General features: G+C 41.5%; 25 non-coding genes across 25 annotated transcripts; all 25 read right to left on the bottom strand.

Annotated features, from left to right (window-relative positions):
- Positions 1-159: 159 nt before the first annotated feature.
- Positions 160-232, bottom strand: trnar-ucg (transfer RNA arginine (anticodon UCG)). Its single transcript has one exon. It is a non-coding gene; the product is annotated as a tRNA-Arg (tRNA).
- A 360-nt stretch (positions 233-592) lies between these two features.
- On the bottom strand, positions 593-666 carry trnai-aau (transfer RNA isoleucine (anticodon AAU)). The gene has a single exon. It is a non-coding gene; the product is annotated as a tRNA-Ile (tRNA).
- Positions 667-1287: 621 nt separating this feature from the next.
- trnar-ucg (transfer RNA arginine (anticodon UCG)) lies at positions 1288-1360 on the bottom strand. The gene has a single exon. It is a non-coding gene; the product is annotated as a tRNA-Arg (tRNA).
- Positions 1361-1924: 564 nt separating this feature from the next.
- On the bottom strand, positions 1925-1998 carry trnai-aau (transfer RNA isoleucine (anticodon AAU)). Its single transcript has one exon. It is a non-coding gene; the product is annotated as a tRNA-Ile (tRNA).
- Positions 1999-2620: 622 nt separating this feature from the next.
- Positions 2621-2693, bottom strand: trnar-ucg (transfer RNA arginine (anticodon UCG)). Its single transcript has one exon. It is a non-coding gene; the product is annotated as a tRNA-Arg (tRNA).
- Positions 2694-3257: 564 nt separating this feature from the next.
- On the bottom strand, positions 3258-3331 carry trnai-aau (transfer RNA isoleucine (anticodon AAU)). Its single transcript has one exon. It is a non-coding gene; the product is annotated as a tRNA-Ile (tRNA).
- Positions 3332-3953: 622 nt separating this feature from the next.
- trnar-ucg (transfer RNA arginine (anticodon UCG)) lies at positions 3954-4026 on the bottom strand. The gene has a single exon. It is a non-coding gene; the product is annotated as a tRNA-Arg (tRNA).
- Positions 4027-4386: 360 nt separating this feature from the next.
- Positions 4387-4460, bottom strand: trnai-aau (transfer RNA isoleucine (anticodon AAU)). Its single transcript has one exon. It is a non-coding gene; the product is annotated as a tRNA-Ile (tRNA).
- A 621-nt stretch (positions 4461-5081) lies between these two features.
- Positions 5082-5154, bottom strand: trnar-ucg (transfer RNA arginine (anticodon UCG)). The gene has a single exon. It is a non-coding gene; the product is annotated as a tRNA-Arg (tRNA).
- Positions 5155-5718: 564 nt separating this feature from the next.
- On the bottom strand, positions 5719-5792 carry trnai-aau (transfer RNA isoleucine (anticodon AAU)). Its single transcript has one exon. It is a non-coding gene; the product is annotated as a tRNA-Ile (tRNA).
- Positions 5793-6406: 614 nt separating this feature from the next.
- trnar-ucg (transfer RNA arginine (anticodon UCG)) lies at positions 6407-6479 on the bottom strand. The gene has a single exon. It is a non-coding gene; the product is annotated as a tRNA-Arg (tRNA).
- A 360-nt stretch (positions 6480-6839) lies between these two features.
- trnai-aau (transfer RNA isoleucine (anticodon AAU)) lies at positions 6840-6913 on the bottom strand. The gene has a single exon. It is a non-coding gene; the product is annotated as a tRNA-Ile (tRNA).
- A 621-nt stretch (positions 6914-7534) lies between these two features.
- Positions 7535-7607, bottom strand: trnar-ucg (transfer RNA arginine (anticodon UCG)). Its single transcript has one exon. It is a non-coding gene; the product is annotated as a tRNA-Arg (tRNA).
- Positions 7608-8171: 564 nt separating this feature from the next.
- Positions 8172-8245, bottom strand: trnai-aau (transfer RNA isoleucine (anticodon AAU)). The gene has a single exon. It is a non-coding gene; the product is annotated as a tRNA-Ile (tRNA).
- A 1141-nt stretch (positions 8246-9386) lies between these two features.
- On the bottom strand, positions 9387-9459 carry trnar-ucg (transfer RNA arginine (anticodon UCG)). Its single transcript has one exon. It is a non-coding gene; the product is annotated as a tRNA-Arg (tRNA).
- A 1380-nt stretch (positions 9460-10839) lies between these two features.
- Positions 10840-10913, bottom strand: trnai-aau (transfer RNA isoleucine (anticodon AAU)). The gene has a single exon. It is a non-coding gene; the product is annotated as a tRNA-Ile (tRNA).
- Positions 10914-11534: 621 nt separating this feature from the next.
- trnar-ucg (transfer RNA arginine (anticodon UCG)) lies at positions 11535-11607 on the bottom strand. The gene has a single exon. It is a non-coding gene; the product is annotated as a tRNA-Arg (tRNA).
- Positions 11608-11763: 156 nt separating this feature from the next.
- Positions 11764-11837, bottom strand: trnai-aau (transfer RNA isoleucine (anticodon AAU)). The gene has a single exon. It is a non-coding gene; the product is annotated as a tRNA-Ile (tRNA).
- A 1141-nt stretch (positions 11838-12978) lies between these two features.
- trnar-ucg (transfer RNA arginine (anticodon UCG)) lies at positions 12979-13051 on the bottom strand. The gene has a single exon. It is a non-coding gene; the product is annotated as a tRNA-Arg (tRNA).
- Positions 13052-14431: 1380 nt separating this feature from the next.
- On the bottom strand, positions 14432-14505 carry trnai-aau (transfer RNA isoleucine (anticodon AAU)). The gene has a single exon. It is a non-coding gene; the product is annotated as a tRNA-Ile (tRNA).
- Positions 14506-15126: 621 nt separating this feature from the next.
- Positions 15127-15199, bottom strand: trnar-ucg (transfer RNA arginine (anticodon UCG)). The gene has a single exon. It is a non-coding gene; the product is annotated as a tRNA-Arg (tRNA).
- Positions 15200-15763: 564 nt separating this feature from the next.
- On the bottom strand, positions 15764-15837 carry trnai-aau (transfer RNA isoleucine (anticodon AAU)). The gene has a single exon. It is a non-coding gene; the product is annotated as a tRNA-Ile (tRNA).
- Positions 15838-16978: 1141 nt separating this feature from the next.
- trnar-ucg (transfer RNA arginine (anticodon UCG)) lies at positions 16979-17051 on the bottom strand. The gene has a single exon. It is a non-coding gene; the product is annotated as a tRNA-Arg (tRNA).
- A 1380-nt stretch (positions 17052-18431) lies between these two features.
- trnai-aau (transfer RNA isoleucine (anticodon AAU)) lies at positions 18432-18505 on the bottom strand. Its single transcript has one exon. It is a non-coding gene; the product is annotated as a tRNA-Ile (tRNA).
- Positions 18506-19127: 622 nt separating this feature from the next.
- On the bottom strand, positions 19128-19200 carry trnar-ucg (transfer RNA arginine (anticodon UCG)). The gene has a single exon. It is a non-coding gene; the product is annotated as a tRNA-Arg (tRNA).
- Positions 19201-19301: the final 101 nt, after the last annotated feature.

Here is a 19301-nt window from a genome sequence, read left to right as displayed (position 1 = left end):
ATTGGGGGATTGAGCCCATCACCATGGCTTTATTAGCACCATGCTCTAACCATAGCTAACCGGCCTGCCTTGACTATACTCATAACAAACTTTGCCAGAGAACTTAATCCAGCTAGAGTGGACAATTTATACACTTGGGGTTCTTACCGTCAACAAAGCTAACCACGAAGGGACTCGAACCCTCAATCTTCTGATTCGAAGTCAGACGCCTTGTCCATTAGGCCACGTGGTCCCTGTAACTGCATAATTCTCTAGATTGCTCTACCAAACAAGAAATCAATACATTTCAGAGGGTGAGGAAAACAGGTCTCAGTTGAAGGTAAGGGTTCAAATGGGATTCTTGGTTTCCTCCTTGGAGAATTAGAATTGGTGTCTTTTTCAAAGTAAATGGCCAGTATGGGGATTGAACCCATTTCCTCCATTAGGCCACGTGGTCCCTGGAACTGCATAATTCTCTAGATTGCCCTACCAAACAAGAAATCAATCCATTTCAGAGGGTGAGGAAAACAGGTCTCAGTTGAAGGTAAGGGTTCAAATGGGATTCTTTGTTTCCTCCTTGGAGAATTAGAATTGGTGTCTTTTTCAAAGTAAATGGCCAGTATGGGGATTGAACCCATGACCTTGGCGTTATTAGCACCACGCTCTAACCATCTGAGCTAACCGGCCTCTGTTGGATTGTTTTCCCAACAAAATTTGTAGGAGAACTTAACCCAGCCAGCGTGAACAATTTATACACTTGAGGTTCTTTCCTTCAATAGAACTAACCTGCCAACCACAAAGGGACTCAAATCCTCAATCTTCTGATCTGAAGTCAGACAACATGTCCATTAGGCCACGTGGTCACTGTAACTGGATATTCACACTCTTTCCTCTTGATTTTTTTCTAGAGAGAGTTGACAAGAATCCAACAAGGAAAGCAATTATTTTCTTCAGGAGCGGTTATGAATCAAGGAAAGTTATTGAGTGAATTGTTTACTCTTTACACTGGATTAAGTGATGTTATCTTTCAGTCTTTGGGGATTTCACCAAGATGACCCCATACTTGACAGTGAAGATTCTCAGTATTTTTTGTGCTTTCTCTCTTCTATGGAATCTAACACAGTATATGTATCATTCAGTAATTGGGGGATTGAGCCCATCACCATGGCTTTATTAGCACCATGCTCTAACCATAGCTAACCAGACTGCCTTGACTATACTCATAACAAACTTTGCCAGAGAACTTAATCCAGCTAGAGTGGACAATTTATACACTTGGGGTTCTTACCGTCAACAAAGCTAACGTGTCAACCACAAAGGGACTCGAACCCTCAATCTTCTGATTCGAAGTCAGACGCCTTGTCCATTAGGCCACGTGGTCCCTGTAACTGCAAAATTCTCTAGATTGCTCTACCAAACAAGAAATCAATACATTTCAGAGGGTGAGGAAAACAGGTCTCAGTTGAAGGTAAGGGTTCAAATGGGATTCTTGGTTTCCTCCTTGGAGAATTAGAATTGGTGTCTTTTTCAAAGTAAATGGCCAGTATGGGGATTGAACCCATTTCCTCCATTAGGCCACGTGGTCCATGTAACTGCATAATTCTCTAGATTGCCCTACCAAACTAGAAATCAATACATTTCAGAGGGTGAGGAAAACAGGTCTCAGTTGAAGGTAAGGGTTCAAATGGGATTCTTTGTTTCCTCCTTGGAGAATTAGAATTGGTGTCTTTTTCAAAGTAAATGGCCAGTATGGGGATTGAACCCATTTCCTCCATTAGGCCACGTGGTCCCTGGAACTGCATAATCCTCTAGATTGCCCTACCAATCAAGAAATCAATACATTTCAGAGGGTGAGGAAAACAGGTCTCAGTTGAAGGTAAGGGTTCAAATGGGATTCTTGGTTTCCTCCTTGGAGAATTAGAATTGGTGTCTTTTTCAAAGTAAATGGCCAGTATGGGGATTGAACCCATGACCTTGGCGTTATTAGCACCACGCTCTAACCATCTGAGCGAACCGGCCTCTGTTGGACTGTTTTCCCAACAAAATTTGTAGGAGAACTTAATCCAGCCAGCGTGAACAATTTATACACTTGAGGTTCTTTCCTTCAATAGAACTAACCTGCCAACCACAAAGGGACTCAAATCCTCAATCTTCTGATCTGAAGTCAGACAACATGTCCATTAGGCCACGTGGTCACTGTAACTGGATATTCACACTCTTTCCTCTTGATTTTTTTCTAGAGAGAGTTGACAAGAATCCAACAAGGAAAGCAATTCTTTTCTTCAGGAGCGGTTATGAATCAAGGAAAGTTATTGAGTGAATTGTTTACTCTTTACACTGGATTAAGTGATGTTATCTTTCAGTCTTTGGGGATTTCACCAAGATGACCCCCATACTTGACAGTGAAGATTCTCAGTATTTTTTGTGCTTTCTCTCTTCTATGGAATCTAGCACAGTATATGTATCATTCAGTAATTGGGGGATTGAGCCCATCACCATGGCTTTATTAGCACCATGCTCTAACCATAGCTAACCGGCCTGCCTTGACTATACTCATAACAAACTTTGCCAGAGAACTTAATCCAGCTAGAGTGGACAATTTATACACTTGGGGTTCTTACCGTCAACAAAGCTAACGTGTCAACCACGAAGGGACTCGAACCCTCAATCTTCTGATTCGAAGTCAGACGCCTTGTCCATTAGGCCACGTGGTCCCTGTAACTGCATAATTCTCTAGATTGCTCTACCAAACAAGAAATCAATACATTTCAGAGGGTGAGGAAAACAGGTCTCAGTTGAAGGTAAGGGTTCAAATGGGATTCTTGGTTTCCTCCTTGGAGAATTAGAATTGGTGTCTTTTTCAAAGTAAATGGCCAGTATGGGGATTGAACCCATTTCCTCCATTAGGCCACGTGGTCCCTGGAACTGCATAATTCTCTAGATTGCTCTACCAAACAAGAAATCAATACATTTCAGAGGGTGAGGAAAACAGGTCTCAGTTGAAGGTAAGGGTTCAAATGGGATTCTTGGTTTCCTCCTTGGAGAATTAGAATTGGTGTCTTTTTCAAAGTAAATGGCCAGTATGGGGATTGAACCCATTTCCTCCATTAGGCCACGTGGTCCCTGTAACTGCATAATTCTCTAGATTGCCCTACCAAACAAGAAATCAATCCATTTCAGAGGGTGAGGAAAACAGGTCTCAGTTGAAGGTAAGGGTTCAAATGGGATTCTTTGTTTCCTCCTTGGAGAATTAGAATTGGTGTCTTTTTCAAAGTAAATGGCCAGTATGGGGATTGAACCCATGACCTTGGCGTTATTAGCACCACGCTCTAACCATCTGAGCTAACCGGCCTCTGTTGGACTGTTTTCCCAACAAAATTTGTAGGAGAACTTAACCCAGCCAGCGTGAACAATTTATACACTTGAGGTTCTTTCCTTCAATAGAACTAACCTGCCAACCACAAAGGGACTCAAATCCTCAATCTTCTGATCTGAAGTCAGACAACATGTCCATTAGGCCACGTGGTCACTGTAACTGGATATTCACACTCTTTCCTCTTGATTTTTTTCTAGAGAGAGTTGACAAGAATCCAACAAGGAAAGCAATTCTTTTCTTCAGGAGCGGATATGAATCAAGGAAAGTTATTGAGTGAATTGTTTACTCTTTACACTGGATTAAGTGATGTTATCTTTCAGTCTTTGGGGATTTCACCAAGATGACCCCCATACTTGACAGTGAAGATTCTCAGTATTTTTTGTGCTTTCTCTCTTCTATGGAATCTAACACAGTATATGTATCATTCAGTAATTGGGGGATTGAGCCCATCACCATGGCTTTATTAGCACCATGCTCTAACCATAGCTAACTGGCCGGACTTGACTATACTCATAACAAACTTCGTCAGAGAACTTAATCCAGCTAGAGTGGACAATTTATACACTTGGGGTTTTTACCGTCAACAAAGCTAATGTGTCAACCACGAAGGGACTCGAACCCTCAATCTTCTGATTCGAAGTCAGACGCCTCGTCCATTAGGCCACGTGGTCCCTGTAACTGCATAATTCTCTAGATTGCTCTACCAAACAAGAAATCAATACATTTCAGAGGGTGAGGAAAACAGGTCTCAGTTGAAGGTAAGGGTTCAAATGGGATTCTTGGTTTCCTCCTTGGAGAATTAGAATTGGTGTCTTTTTCAAAGTAAATGGCCAGTATGGGGATTGAACCCATTTCCTCCATTAGGCCACGTGGTCCCTGTAACTGCATAATTCTCTAGATTGCCCTACCAAACAAGAAATCAATACATTTCAGAGGGTGAGGAAAACAGGTCTCAGTTGAAGGTAAGGGTTCAAATGGGATTCTTTGTTTCCTCCTTGGAGAATTAGAATTGGTGTCTTTTTCAAAGTAAATGGCCAGTATGGGGATTGAACCCATGACCTTGGCGTTATTAGCACCACGCTCTAACCATCTGAGCTAACCGGCCTCTGTTGGATTGTTTTCCCAACAAAATTTGTAGGAGAACTTAACCCAGCCAGCGTGAACAATTTATACACTTGAGGTTCTTTCCTTCAATAGAACTAACCTGCCAACCACAAAGGGACTCAAATCCTCAATCTTCTGATCTGAAGTCAGACAACATGTCCATTAGGCCACGTGGTCACTGTAACTGGATATTCACACTCTTTCCTCTTGATTTTTTTCTAGAGAGAGTTGACAAGAATCCAACAAGGAAAGCAATTATTTTCTTCAGGAGCGGTTATGAATCAAGGAAAGTTATTGAGTGAATTGTTTACTCTTTACACTGGATTAAGTGATGTTATCTTTCAGTCTTTGGGGATTTCACCAAGATGACCCCATACTTGACAGTGAAGATTCTCAGTATTTTTTGTGCTTTCTCTCTTCTATGGAATCTAACACAGTATATGTATCATTCAGTAATTGGGGGATTGAGCCCATCACCATGGCTTTATTAGCACCATGCTCTAACCATAGCTAACCAGACTGCCTTGACTATACTCATAACAAACTTTGCCAGAGAACTTAATCCAGCTAGAGTGGACAATTTATACACTTGGGGTTCTTACCGTCAACAAAGCTAACGTGTCAACCACGAAGGGACTCGAACCCTCAATCTTCTGATTCGAAGTCAGACGCCTTGTCCATTAGGCCACGTGGTCCCTGTAACTGCAAAATTCTCTAGATTGCTCTACCAAACAAGAAATCAATACATTTCAGAGGGTGAGGAAAACAGGTCTCAGTTGAAGGTAAGGGTTCAAATGGGATTCTTGGTTTCCTCCTTGGAGAATTAGAATTGGTGTCTTTTTCAAAGTAAATGGCCAGTATGGGGATTGAACCCATTTCCTCCATTAGGCCACGTGGTCCATGTAACTGCATAATTCTCTAGATTGCCCTACCAAACTAGAAATCAATACATTTCAGAGGGTGAGGAAAACAGGTCTCAGTTGAAGGTAAGGGTTCAAATGGGATTCTTTGTTTCCTCCTTGGAGAATTAGAATTGGTGTCTTTTTCAAAGTAAATGGCCAGTATGGGGATTGAACCCATTTCCTCCATTAGGCCACGTGGTCCCTGGAACTGCATAATCCTCTAGATTGCCCTACCAATCAAGAAATCAATACATTTCAGAGGGTGAGGAAAACAGGTCTCAGTTGAAGGTAAGGGTTCAAATGGGATTCTTGGTTTCCTCCTTGGAGAATTAGAATTGGTGTCTTTTTCAAAGTAAATGGCCAGTATGGGGATTGAACCCATGACCTTGGCGTTATTAGCACCACGCTCTAACCATCTGAGCGAACCGGCCTCTGTTGGACTGTTTTCCCAACAAAATTTGTAGGAGAACTTAATCCAGCCAGCGTGAACAATTTATACACTTGAGGTTCTTTCCTTCAATAGAACTAACCTGCCAACCACAAAGGGACTCAAATCCTCAATCTTCTGATCTGAAGTCAGACAACATGTCCATTAGGCCACGTGGTCACTGTAACTGGATATTCACACTCTTTCCTCTTGATTTTTTTCTAGAGAGAGTTGACAAGAATCCAACAAGGAAAGCAATTCTTTTCTTCAGGAGCGGTTATGAATCAAGGAAAGTTATTGAGTGAATTGTTTACTCTTTACACTGGATTAAGTGATGTTATCTTTCAGTCTTTGGGGATTTCACCAAGATGACCCCCATACTTGACAGTGAAGATTCTCAGTATTTTTTGTGCTTTCTCTCTTCTATGGAATCTAACACAGTATATGTATCATTCAGTAATTGGGGGATTGAGCCCATCACCATGGCTTTATTAGCACCATGCTCTAACCATAGCTAACCGGCCTGCCTTGACTATACTCATAACAAACTTTGCCAGAGAACTTAATCCAGCTAGAGTGGACAATTTATACACTTGGGGTTCTTACCGTCAACAAAGCTAACCACGAAGGGACTCGAACCCTCAATCTTCTGATTCGAAGTCAGACGCCTTGTCCATTAGGCCACGTGGTCCCTGTAACTGCATAATTCTCTAGATTGCTCTACCAAACAAGAAATCAATACATTTCAGAGGGTGAGGAAAACAGGTCTCAGTTGAAGGTAAGGGTTCAAATGGGATTCTTGGTTTCCTCCTTGGAGAATTAGAATTGGTGTCTTTTTCAAAGTAAATGGCCAGTATGGGGATTGAACCCATTTCCTCCATTAGGCCACGTGGTCCCTGGAACTGCATAATTCTCTAGATTGCCCTACCAAACAAGAAATCAATCCATTTCAGAGGGTGAGGAAAACAGGTCTCAGTTGAAGGTAAGGGTTCAAATGGGATTCTTTGTTTCCTCCTTGGAGAATTAGAATTGGTGTCTTTTTCAAAGTAAATGGCCAGTATGGGGATTGAACCCATGACCTTGGCGTTATTAGCACCACGCTCTAACCATCTGAGCTAACCGGCCTCTGTTGGATTGTTTTCCCAACAAAATTTGTAGGAGAACTTAACCCAGCCAGCGTGAACAATTTATACACTTGAGGTTCTTTCCTTCAATAGAACTAACCTGCCAACCACAAAGGGACTCAAATCCTCAATCTTCTGATCTGAAGTCAGACAACATGTCCATTAGGCCACGTGGTCACTGTAACTGGATATTCACACTCTTTCCTCTTGATTTTTTTCTAGAGAGAGTTGACAAGAATCCAACAAGGAAAGCAATTATTTTCTTCAGGAGCGGTTATGAATCAAGGAAAGTTATTGAGTGAATTGTTTACTCTTTACACTGGATTAAGTGATGTTATCTTTCAGTCTTTGGGGATTTCACCAAGATGACCCCATACTTGACAGTGAAGATTCTCAGTATTTTTTGTGCTTTCTCTCTTCTATGGAATCTAACACAGTATATGTATCATTCAGTAATTGGGGGATTGAGCCCATCACCATGGCTTTATTAGCACCATGCTCTAACCATAGCTAACCAGACTGCCTTGACTATACTCATAACAAACTTTGCCAGAGAACTTAATCCAGCTAGAGTGGACAATTTATACACTTGGGGTTCTTACCGTCAACAAAGCTAACGTGTCAACCACAAAGGGACTCGAACCCTCAATCTTCTGATTCGAAGTCAGACGCCTTGTCCATTAGGCCACGTGGTCCCTGTAACTGCAAAATTCTCTAGATTGCTCTACCAAACAAGAAATCAATACATTTCAGAGGGTGAGGAAAACAGGTCTCAGTTGAAGGTAAGGGTTCAAATGGGATTCTTGGTTTCCTCCTTGGAGAATTAGAATTGGTGTCTTTTTCAAAGTAAATGGCCAGTATGGGGATTGAACCCATTTCCTCCATTAGGCCACGTGGTCCATGTAACTGCATAATTCTCTAGATTGCTCTACCAAACAAGAAATCAATACATTTCAGAGGGTGAGGAAAACAGGTCTCAGTTGAAGGTAAGGGTTCAAATGGGATTCTTGGTTTCCTCCTTGGAGAATTAGAATTGGTGTCTTTTTCAAAGTAAATGGCCAGTATGGGGATTGAACCCATTTCCTCCATTAGGCCACGTGGTCCCTGGAACTGCATAATTCTCTAGATTGCCCTACCAAACAAGAAATCAATCCATTTCAGAGGGTGAGGAAAACAGGTCTCAGTTGAAGGTAAGGGTTCAAATGGGATTCTTTGTTTCCTCCTTGGAGAATTAGAATTGGTGTCTTTTTCAAAGTAAATGGCCAGTATGGGGATTGAACCCATGACCTTGGCGTTATTAGCACCACGCTCTAACCATCTGAGCTAACCGGCCTCTGTTGGACTGTTTTCCCAACAAAATTTGTAGGAGAACTTAATCCAGCCAGCGTGAACAATTTATACACTTGAGGTTCTTTCCTTCAATAGAACTAACCTGCCAACCACAAAGGGACTCAAATCCTCAATCTTCTGATCTGAAGTCAGACAACATGTCCATTAGGCCACGTGGTCACTGTAACTGGATATTCACACTCTTTCCTCTTGATTTTTTTCTAGAGAGAGTTGACAAGAATCCAACAAGGAAAGCAATTCTTTTCTTCAGGAGCGGTTATGAATCAAGGAAAGTTATTGAGTGAATTGTTTACTCTTTACACTGGATTAAGCGATGTTATCTTTCAGTCTTTGGGGATTTCACCAAGATGACCCCCATACTTGACAGTGAAGATTCTCAGTATTTTTTGTGCTTTCTCTCTTCTATGGAATCTAACACAGTATATGTATCATTCAGTAATTGGGGGATTGAGCCCATCACCATGGCTTTATTAGCACCATGCTCTAACCATAGCTAACCGGCCTGCCTTGACTATACTCATAACAAACTTTGCCAGAGAACTTAACCCAGCTAGAGTGGACAATTTATACACTTGGGGTTCTTACCGTCAACAAAGCTAACGTGTCAACCACGAAGGGACTCGAACCCTCAATCTTCTGATCTGAAGTCAGACAACATGTCCATTAGGCCATGTGGTCACTGTAACTGGATATTCACACTCTTTCCTCTTGATTTTTTTCTAGAGAGAGTTGACAAGAATCCAAGAAGGAAAGCAATTCTTTTCGTCAGGAGCGGTTATGAATCAAGGAAAGTTATTGAGTGAATTGTTTACTCTTTACACTGGATTAAGTGATGTTATCTTTCAGTCTTTGGGGATTTCAACAAGATGACCTGCATACTTGACAGTGAAGATTCTCAGTATTTTTTGTGTTTTCTCTCTTCTATGGAATCTAACACAGTATATGTATCATTCAGTAATTGGGGTATTGAACCCATCACCATGACTTTATTAGCACCATGCTCTAACCATAGCTAACTGGCCTGATTTGACTATACTCATAACAAACTTCGTCAGAGAACTTAATCCAGCTAGAGTGGACAAATTATACACTTGGGGTTTTTACCGTCAACAAAGCTAACGTGTCAACCACGAAGGGACTCGAACCCTCAATCTTCTGATTCGAAGTCAGACGCCTTGTCCATTAGGCCACGTGGTCCCTGTAACTGCATAATTCTCTAGATTGCTCTACCAAACAAGAAATCAATACATTTCAGAGGGTGAGGAAAACAGGTCTCAGTTGAAGGTAAGGGTTCAAATGGGATTCTTGGTTTCCTCCTTGGAGAATTAGAATTGGTGTCTTTTTCAAAGTAAATGGCCAGTATGGGGATTGAACCCATTTCCTCCATTAGGCCACGTGGTCCCTGGAACTGCATAATTCTCTAGATTGCCCTACCAAACAAGAAATCAATCCATTTCAGAGGGTGAGGAAAACAGGTCTCAGTTGAAGGTAAGGGTTCAAATGGGATTCTTGGTTTCCTCCTTGGAGAATTAGAATTGGTGTCTTTTTCAAAGTAAATGGCCAGTATGGGGATTGAACCCATTTCCTCCATTAAGCCACGTGGTCCCTGGAACTGCATAATTCTCTAGATTGCCCTACCAAACAAGAAATCAATACATTTCAGAGGGTGAGGAAAACAGGTCTCAGTTGAAGGTAAGGGTTCAAATGGGATTCTTTGTTTCCTCCTTGGAGAATTAGAATTGGTGTCTTTTTCAAAGTAAATGGCCAGTATGGGGATTGAACCCATTTCCTCCATTAGGCCACGTGGTCCCTGGAACTGCATAATTCTCTAGATTGCTCTACCAAACAAGAAATCAATACATTTCAGAGGGTGAGGAAAACAGGTCTCAGTTGAAGGTAAGGATTCAAATGGGATTCTTGGTTTCCTCCTTGGAGAATTAGAATTGGTGTCTTTTTCAAAGTAAATGGCCAGTATGGGGATTGAACCCATTTCCTCCATTAGGCCACGTGGTCCCTGGAACTGCATAATTCTCTAGATTGCCCTACCAAACAAGAAATCAATCCATTTCAGAGGGTGAGGAAAACAGGTCTCAGTTGAAGGTAAGGGTTCAAATGGGATTCTTTGTTTCCTCCTTGGAGAATTAGAATTGGTGTCTTTTTCAAAGTAAATGGCCAGTATGGGGATTGAACCCATTTCCTCCATTAGGCCACGTGGTCCCTGGAACTGCATAATTCTCTAGATTGCCCTACCAAACAAGAAATCAATACATTTCAGAGGGTGAGGAAAACAGGTCTCAGTTGAAGGTAAGGGTTCAAATGGGATTCTTTGTTTCCTCCTTGGAGAATTAGAATTGGTGTCTTTTTCAAAGTAAATGGCCAGTATGGGGATTGAACCCATTTCCTCCATTAGGCCACGTGGTCCCTGGAACTGCATAATTCTCTAGATTGCTCTACCAAACAAGAAATCAATACATTTCAGAGGGTGAGGAAAACAGGTCTCAGTTGAAGGTAAGGATTCAAATGGGATTCTTGGTTTCCTCCTTGGAGAATTAGAATTGGTGTCTTTTTCAAAGTAAATGGCCAGTATGGGGATTGAACCCATGACCTTGGCGTTATTAGCACCACGCTCTAACCATCTGAGCTAACCGGCCTCTGTTGGACTGTTTTCCCAACAAAATTTGTAGGAGAACTTAATCCAGCCAGCGTGAACAATTTATACACTTGAGGTTCTTTCCTTCAATAGAACTAACCTGCCAACCACAAAGGGACTCAAATCCTCAATCTTCTGATCTGAAGTCAGACAACATGTCCATTAGGCCACGTGGTCACTGTAACTGGATATTCACACTCTTTCCTCTTGATTTTTTTCTAGAGAGAGTTGACAAGAATCCAACAAGGAAAGCAATTATTTTCTTCAGGAGCGGTTATGAATCAAGGAAAGTTATTGAGTGAATTGTTTACTCTTTACACTGGATTAAGTGATGTTATCTTTCAGTCTTTGGGGATTTCACCAAGATGACCCCATACTTGACAGTGAAGATTCTCAGTATTTTTTGTGCTTTCTCTCTTCTATGGAATCTAACACAGTATATGTATCATTCAGTAATTGGGGGATTGAGCCCATCACCATGGCTTTATTAGCACCATGCTCTAACCATAGCTAACCAGACTGCCTTGACTATACTCATAACAAACTTTGCCAGAGAACTTAATCCAGCTAGAGTGGACAATTTATACACTTGGGGTTCTTACCGTCAACAAAGCTAACGTGTCAACCACAAAGGGACTCGAACCCTCAATCTTCTGATTCGAAGTCAGACGCCTTGTCCATTAGGCCACGTGGTCCCTGTAACTGCATAATTCTCTAGATTGCTCTACCAAACAAGAAATCAATACATTTCAGAGGGTGAGGAAAACAGGTCTCAGTTGAAGGTAAGGGTTCAAATGGGATTCTTTGTTTCCTCCTTGGAGAATTAGAATTGGTGTCTTTTTCAAAGTAAATGGCCAGTATGGGGATTGAACCCATGACCTTGGCGTTATTAGCACCACGCTCTAACCATCTGAGCTAACCGGCCTCTGTTGGACTGTTTTCCCAACAAAATTTGTAGGAGAACTTAATCCAGCCAGCGTGAACAATTTATACACTTGAGGTTCTTTCCTTCAATAGAACTAACCTGCCAACCACAAAGGGACTCAAATCCTCAATCTTCTGATCTGAAGTCAGACAACATGTCCATTAGGCCACGTGGTCACTGTAACTGGATATTCACACTCTTTCCTCTTGATTTTTTTCTAGAGAGAGTTGACAAGAATCCAACAAGGAAAGCAATTCTTTTCTTCAGGAGCGGTTATGAATCAAGGAAAGTTATTGAGTGAATTGTTTACTCTTTACACTGGATTAAGCGATGTTATCTTTCAGTCTTTGGGGATTTCACCAAGATGACCCCCATACTTGACAGTGAAGATTCTCAGTATTTTTTGTGCTTTCTCTCTTCTATGGAATCTAACACAGTATATGTATCATTCAGTAATTGGGGGATTGAGCCCATCACCATGGCTTTATTAGCACCATGCTCTAACCATAGCTAACCGGCCTGCCTTGACTATACTCATAACAAACTTTGCCAGAGAACTTAACCCAGCTAGAGTGGACAATTTATACACTTGGGGTTCTTACCGTCAACAAAGCTAACGTGTCAACCACGAAGGGACTCGAACCCTCAATCTTCTGATCTGAAGTCAGACAACATGTCCATTAGGCCATGTGGTCACTGTAACTGGATATTCACACTCTTTCCTCTTGATTTTTTTCTAGAGAGAGTTGACAAGAATCCAAGAAGGAAAGCAATTCTTTTCGTCAGGAGCGGTTATGAATCAAGGAAAGTTATTGAGTGAATTGTTTACTCTTTACACTGGATTAAGTGATGTTATCTTTCAGTCTTTGGGGATTTCAACAAGATGACCTGCATACTTGACAGTGAAGATTCTCAGTATTTTTTGTGTTTTCTCTCTTCTATGGAATCTAACACAGTATATGTATCATTCAGTAATTGGGGTATTGAACCCATCACCATGACTTTATTAGCACCATGCTCTAACCATAGCTAACTGGCCTGATTTGACTATACTCATAACAAACTTCGTCAGAGAACTTAATCCAGCTAGAGTGGACAAATTATACACTTGGGGTTTTTACCGTCAACAAAGCTAACGTGTCAACCACGAAGGGACTCGAACCCTCAATCTTCTGATTCGAAGTCAGACGCCTTGTCCATTAGGCCACGTGGTCCCTGTAACTGCATAATTCTCTAGATTGCTCTACCAAACAAGAAATCAATACATTTCAGAGGGTGAGGAAAACAGGTCTCAGTTGAAGGTAAGGGTTCAAATGGGATTCTTGGTTTCCTCCTTGGAGAATTAGAATTGGTGTCTTTTTCAAAGTAAATGGCCAGTATGGGGATTGAACCCATTTCCTCCATTAGGCCACGTGGTCCCTGGAACTGCATAATTCTCTAGATTGCCCTACCAAACAAGAAATCAATCCATTTCAGAGGGTGAGGAAAACAGGTCTCAGTTGAAGGTAAGGGTTCAAATGGGATTCTTGGTTTCCTCCTTGGAGAATTAGAATTGGTGTCTTTTTCAAAGTAAATGGCCAGTATGGGGATTGAACCCATTTCCTCCATTAAGCCACGTGGTCCCTGGAACTGCATAATTCTCTAGATTGCCCTACCAAACAAGAAATCAATACATTTCAGAGGGTGAGGAAAACAGGTCTCAGTTGAAGGTAAGGGTTCAAATGGGATTCTTTGTTTCCTCCTTGGAGAATTAGAATTGGTGTCTTTTTCAAAGTAAATGGCCAGTATGGGGATTGAACCCATTTCCTCCATTAGGCCACGTGGTCCCTGGAACTGCATAATTCTCTAGATTGCTCTACCAAACAAGAAATCAATACATTTCAGAGGGTGAGGAAAACAGGTCTCAGTTGAAGGTAAGGATTCAAATGGGATTCTTGGTTTCCTCCTTGGAGAATTAGAATTGGTGTCTTTTTCAAAGTAAATGGCCAGTATGGGGATTGAACCCATTTCCTCCATTAGGCCACGTGGTCCCTGGAACTGCATAATTCTCTAGATTGCCCTACCAAACAAGAAATCAATCCATTTCAGAGGGTGAGGAAAACAGGTCTCAGTTGAAGGTAAGGGTTCAAATGGGATTCTTTGTTTCCTCCTTGGAGAATTAGAATTGGTGTCTTTTTCAAAGTAAATGGCCAGTATGGGGATTGAACCCATTTCCTCCATTAGGCCACGTGGTCCCTGGAACTGCATAATTCTCTAGATTGCCCTACCAAACAAGAAATCAATACATTTCAGAGGGTGAGGAAAACAGGTCTCAGTTGAAGGTAAGGGTTCAAATGGGATTCTTTGTTTCCTCCTTGGAGAATTAGAATTGGTGTCTTTTTCAAAGTAAATGGCCAGTATGGGGATTGAACCCATTTCCTCCATTAGGCCACGTGGTCCCTGGAACTGCATAATTCTCTAGATTGCTCTACCAAACAAGAAATCAATACATTTCAGAGGGTGAGGAAAACAGGTCTCAGTTGAAGGTAAGGATTCAAATGGGATTCTTGGTTTCCTCCTTGGAGAATTAGAATTGGTGTCTTTTTCAAAGTAAATGGCCAGTATGGGGATTGAACCCATGACCTTGGCGTTATTAGCACCACGCTCTAACCATCTGAGCTAACCGGCCTCTGTTGGACTGTTTTCCCAACAAAATTTGTAGGAGAACTTAATCCAGCCAGCGTGAACAATTTATACACTTGAGGTTCTTTCCTTCAATAGAACTAACCTGCCAACCACAAAGGGACTCAAATCCTCAATCTTCTGATCTGAAGTCAGACAACATGTCCATTAGGCCACGTGGTCACTGTAACTGGATATTCACACTCTTTCCTCTTGATTTTTTTCTAGAGAGAGTTGACAAGAATCCAACAAGGAAAGCAATTATTTTCTTCAGGAGCGGTTATGAATCAAGGAAAGTTATTGAGTGAATTGTTTACTCTTTACACTGGATTAAGTGATGTTATCTTTCAGTCTTTGGGGATTTCACCAAGATGACCCCATACTTGACAGTGAAGATTCTCAGTATTTTTTGTGCTTTCTCTCTTCTATGGAATCTAACACAGTATATGTATCATTCAGTAATTGGGGGATTGAGCCCATCACCATGGCTTTATTAGCACCATGCTCTAACCATAGCTAACCAGACTGCCTTGACTATACTCATAACAAACTTTGCCAGAGAACTTAATCCAGCTAGAGTGGACAATTTATACACTTGGGGTTCTTACCGTCAACAAAGCTAACGTGTCAACCACAAAGGGACTCGAACCCTCAATCTTCTGATTCGAAGTCAGACGCCTTGTCCATTAGGCCACGTGGTCCCTGTAACTGCAAAATTCTCTAGATTGCTCTACCAAACAAGAAATCAATACATTTCAGAGGGTGAGGAAAACAGGTCTCAGTTGAAGGTAAGGGTTCAAATGGGATTCTTGGTTTCCTCCTTGGAGAATTAGAATTGGTGTCTTTTTCAAAGTAAATGGCCAGTATGGGGATTGAACCCATTTCCTCCATTAGGCCACGTGGTCCATGTAACTGCATAATTCTCTAGATTGCTCTACCAAACAAGAAATCAATACATTTCAGAGGGTGAGGAAAACAGGTCTCAGTTGAAGGTAAGGGTTCAAATGGGATTCTTGGTTTCCTCCTTGGAGAATTAGAATTGGTGTCTTTTTCAAAGTAAATGGCCAGTATGGGGATTGAACCCATTTCCTCCATTAGGCCACGTGGTCCCTGGAACTGCATAATTCTCTAGATTGCCCTACCAAACAAGAAATCAATCCATTTCAGAGGGTGAGGAAAACAGGTCTCAGTTGAAGGTAAGGGTTCAAATGGGATTCTTTGTTTCCTCCTTGGAGAATTAGAATTGGTGTCTTTTTCAAAGTAAATGGCCAGTATGGGGATTGAACCCATGACCTTGGCGTTATTAGCACCACGCTCTAACCATCTGAGCTAACCGGCCTCTGTTGGACTGTTTTCCCAACAAAATTTGTAGGAGAACTTAATCCAGCCAGCGTGAACAATTTATACACTTGAGGTTCTTTCCTTCAATAGAACTAACCTGCCAACCACAAAGGGACTCAAATCCTCAATCTTCTGATCTGAAGTCAGACAACATGTCCATTAGGCCACGTGGTCACTGTAACTGGATATTCACACTCTTTCCTCTTGATTTTTTTCTAGAGAGAGTTGACAAGAATCCAACAAGGAAAGCAATTCTTTTCTTCAGGAGCGGTTATGAATCAAGGAAAGTTATTGAGTGAATTGTTTACTCTTTACACTGGATTAAGCGATGTTATCTTTCAGTCTTTGGGGATTTCACCAAGATGACCCCCATACTTGACAGTGAAGATTCTCAGTATTTTTTGTGCTTTCTCTCTTCTATGGAATCTAACACAGTATATGTATCATTCAGTAATTGGGGGATTGAGCCCATCACCATGGCTTTATTAGCACCATGCTCTAACCATAGCTAACCGGCCTGCCTTGACTATACTCATAACAAACTTTGCCAGAGAACTTAACCCAGCTAGAGTGGACAATTTATACACTTGGGGTTCTTACCGTCAACAAAGCTAACGTGTCAACCACGAAGGGACTCGAACCCTCAATCTTCTGATCTGAAGTCAGACAACATGTCCATTAGGCCATGTGGTCACTGTAACTGGATATTCACACTCTTTCCTCTTGATTTTTTTCTAGAGAGAGTTGACAAGAATCCAAGAAGGAAAGCAATTCTTTTCGTCAGGAGCGGTTATGAATCAAGGAAAGTTATTGAGTGAATTGTTTACTCTTTACACTGGATTAAGTGATGTTATCTTTCAGTCTTTGGGGATTTCAACAAGATGACCTGCATACTTGACAGTGAAGATTCTCAGTATTTTTTGTGTTTTCTCTCTTCTATGGAATCTAACACAGTATATGTATCATTCAGTAATTGGGGTATTGAACCCATCACCATGACTTTATTAGCACCATGCTCTAACCATAGCTAACTGGCCTGATTTGACTATACTCATAACAAACTTCGTCAGAGAACTTAATCCAGCTAGAGTGGACAAATTATACACTTGGGGTTTTTACCGTCAACAAAGCTAACGTGTCAACCACGAAGGGACTCGAACCCTCAATCTTCTGATTCGAAGTCAGACGCCTTGTCCATTAGGCCACGTGGTCCCTGTAACTGCATAATTCTCTAGATTGCTCTACCAAACAAGAAATCAATACATTTCAGAGGGTGAGGAAAACAGGTCTCAGTTGAAGGTAAGGGTTCAAATGGGATTCTTGGTTTCCTCCTTGGAGAATTAGAATTGGTGTCTTTTTCAAAGTAAATGGCCAGTATGGGGATTGAACCCATTTCCTCCATTAGGCCACGTGGTCCCTGGAACTGCATAATTCTCTAGATTGCCCTACCAAACAAGAAATCAATCCATTTCAGAGGGTGAGGAAAACAGGTCTCAGTTGAAGGTAAGGGTTCAAATGGGATTCTTGGTTTCCTCCTTGGAGAATTAGAATTGGTGTCTTTTTCAAAGTAAATGGCCAGTATGGGGATTGAACCCATTTCCTCCATTAAGCCACGTGGTCCCTGGAACTGCATAATTCTCTAGATTGCCCTACCAAACAAGAAATCAATACATTTCAGAGGGTGAGGAAAACAGGTCTCAGTTGAAGGTAAGGGTTCAAATGGGATTCTTTGTTTCCTCCTTGGAGAATTAGAATTGGTGTCTTTTTCAAAGTAAATGGCCAGTATGGGGATTGAACCCATTTCCTCCATTAGGCCACGTGGTCCCTGGAACTGCATAATTCTCTAGATTGCTCTACCAAACAAGAAATCAATACATTTCAGAGGGTGAGGAAAACAGGTCTCAGTTGAAGGTAAGGATTCAAATGGGATTCTTGGTTTCCTCCTTGGAGAATTAGAATTGGTGTCTTTTTCAAAGTAAATGGCCAGTATGGGGATTGAACCCATTTCCTCCATTAGGCCACGTGGTCCCTGGAACTGCATAATTCTCTAGATTGCCCTACCAAACAAGAAATCAATCCATTTCAGAGGGTGAGGAAAACAGGTCTCAGTTGAAGGTAAGGGTTCAAATGGGATTCTTTGTTTCCTCCTTGGAGAATTAGAATTGGTGTCTTTTTCAAAGTAAATGGCCAGTATGGGGATTGAACCCATTTCCTCCATTAGGCCACGTGGTCCCTGGAACTGCATAATTCTCTAGATTGCCCTACCAAACAAGAAATCAATACATTTCAGAGGGTGAGGAAAACAGGTCTCAGTTGAAGGTAAGGGTTCAAATGGGATTCTTTGTTTCCTCCTTGGAGAATTAGAATTGGTGTCTTTTTCAAAGTAAATGGCCAGTATGGGGATTGAACCCATTTCCTCCATTAGGCCACGTGGTCCCTGGAACTGCATAATTCTCTAGATTGCTCTACCAAACAAGAAATCAATACATTTCAGAGGGTGAGGAAAACAGGTCTCAGTTGAAGGTAAGGATTCAAATGGGATTCTTGGTTTCCTCCTTGGAGAATTAGAATTGGTGTCTTTTTCAAAGTAAATGGCCAGTATGGGGATTGAACCCATGACCTTGGCGTTATTAGCACCACGCTCTAACCATCTGAGCTAACCGGCCTCTGTTGGACTGTTTTCCCAACAAAATTTGTAGGAGAACTTAATCCAGCCAGCGTGAACAATTTATACACTTGAGGTTCTTTCCTTCAATAGAACTAACCTGCCAACCACAAAGGGACTCAAATCCTCAATCTTCTGATCTGAAGTCAGACAACATGTCCATTAGGCCACGTGGTCACTGTAACTGGATATTCACACTCTTTCCTCTTGATTTTTTTCTAGAGAGAGTTGACAAGAATCCAACAAGGAAAGCAATTCTTTTCTTCAGGAGCGGTTATGAATCAAGGAAAGTTATTGAGTGAATTGTTTACTCTTTACACTGGATTAAGCGATGTTATCTTTCAGTCTTTGGGGATTTCACCAAGATGACCCCCATACTTGACAGTGAAGATTCTCAGTATTTTTTGTGCTTTCTCTCTTCTATGGAATCTAACACAGTATATGTATCATTCAGTAATTGGGGGATTGAGCCCATCACCATGGCTTTATTAGCACCATGCTCTAACCATAGCTAACCGGCCTGCCTTGACTATACTCATAACAAACTTTGCCAGAGAACTTAACCCAGCTAGAGTGGACAATTTATACACTTGGGGTTCTTACCGTCAACAAAGCTAACGTGTCAACCACGAAGGGACTCGAACCCTCAATCTTCTGATTCGAAGTCAGACGCCTTGTCCATTAGGCCACGTGGTCCCTGTAACTGCATAATTCTCTAGATTGCTCTACCAAACAAGAAATCAATACATTTCAGAGGGTGAGGAAAACAGGTCTCAGTTGAAGGTAAGGGTTCAAAT

Source organism: Labrus mixtus, chromosome 6 (genome assembly GCF_963584025.1).
Source record: "Labrus mixtus chromosome 6, fLabMix1.1, whole genome shotgun sequence".
Classification (NCBI taxonomy): domain Eukaryota; kingdom Metazoa; phylum Chordata; class Actinopteri; order Labriformes; family Labridae; genus Labrus; species Labrus mixtus.
The sequence above is the reverse complement of the archived record's forward strand: the minus strand, read 5'-3'. Positions and strand labels throughout refer to the sequence as shown.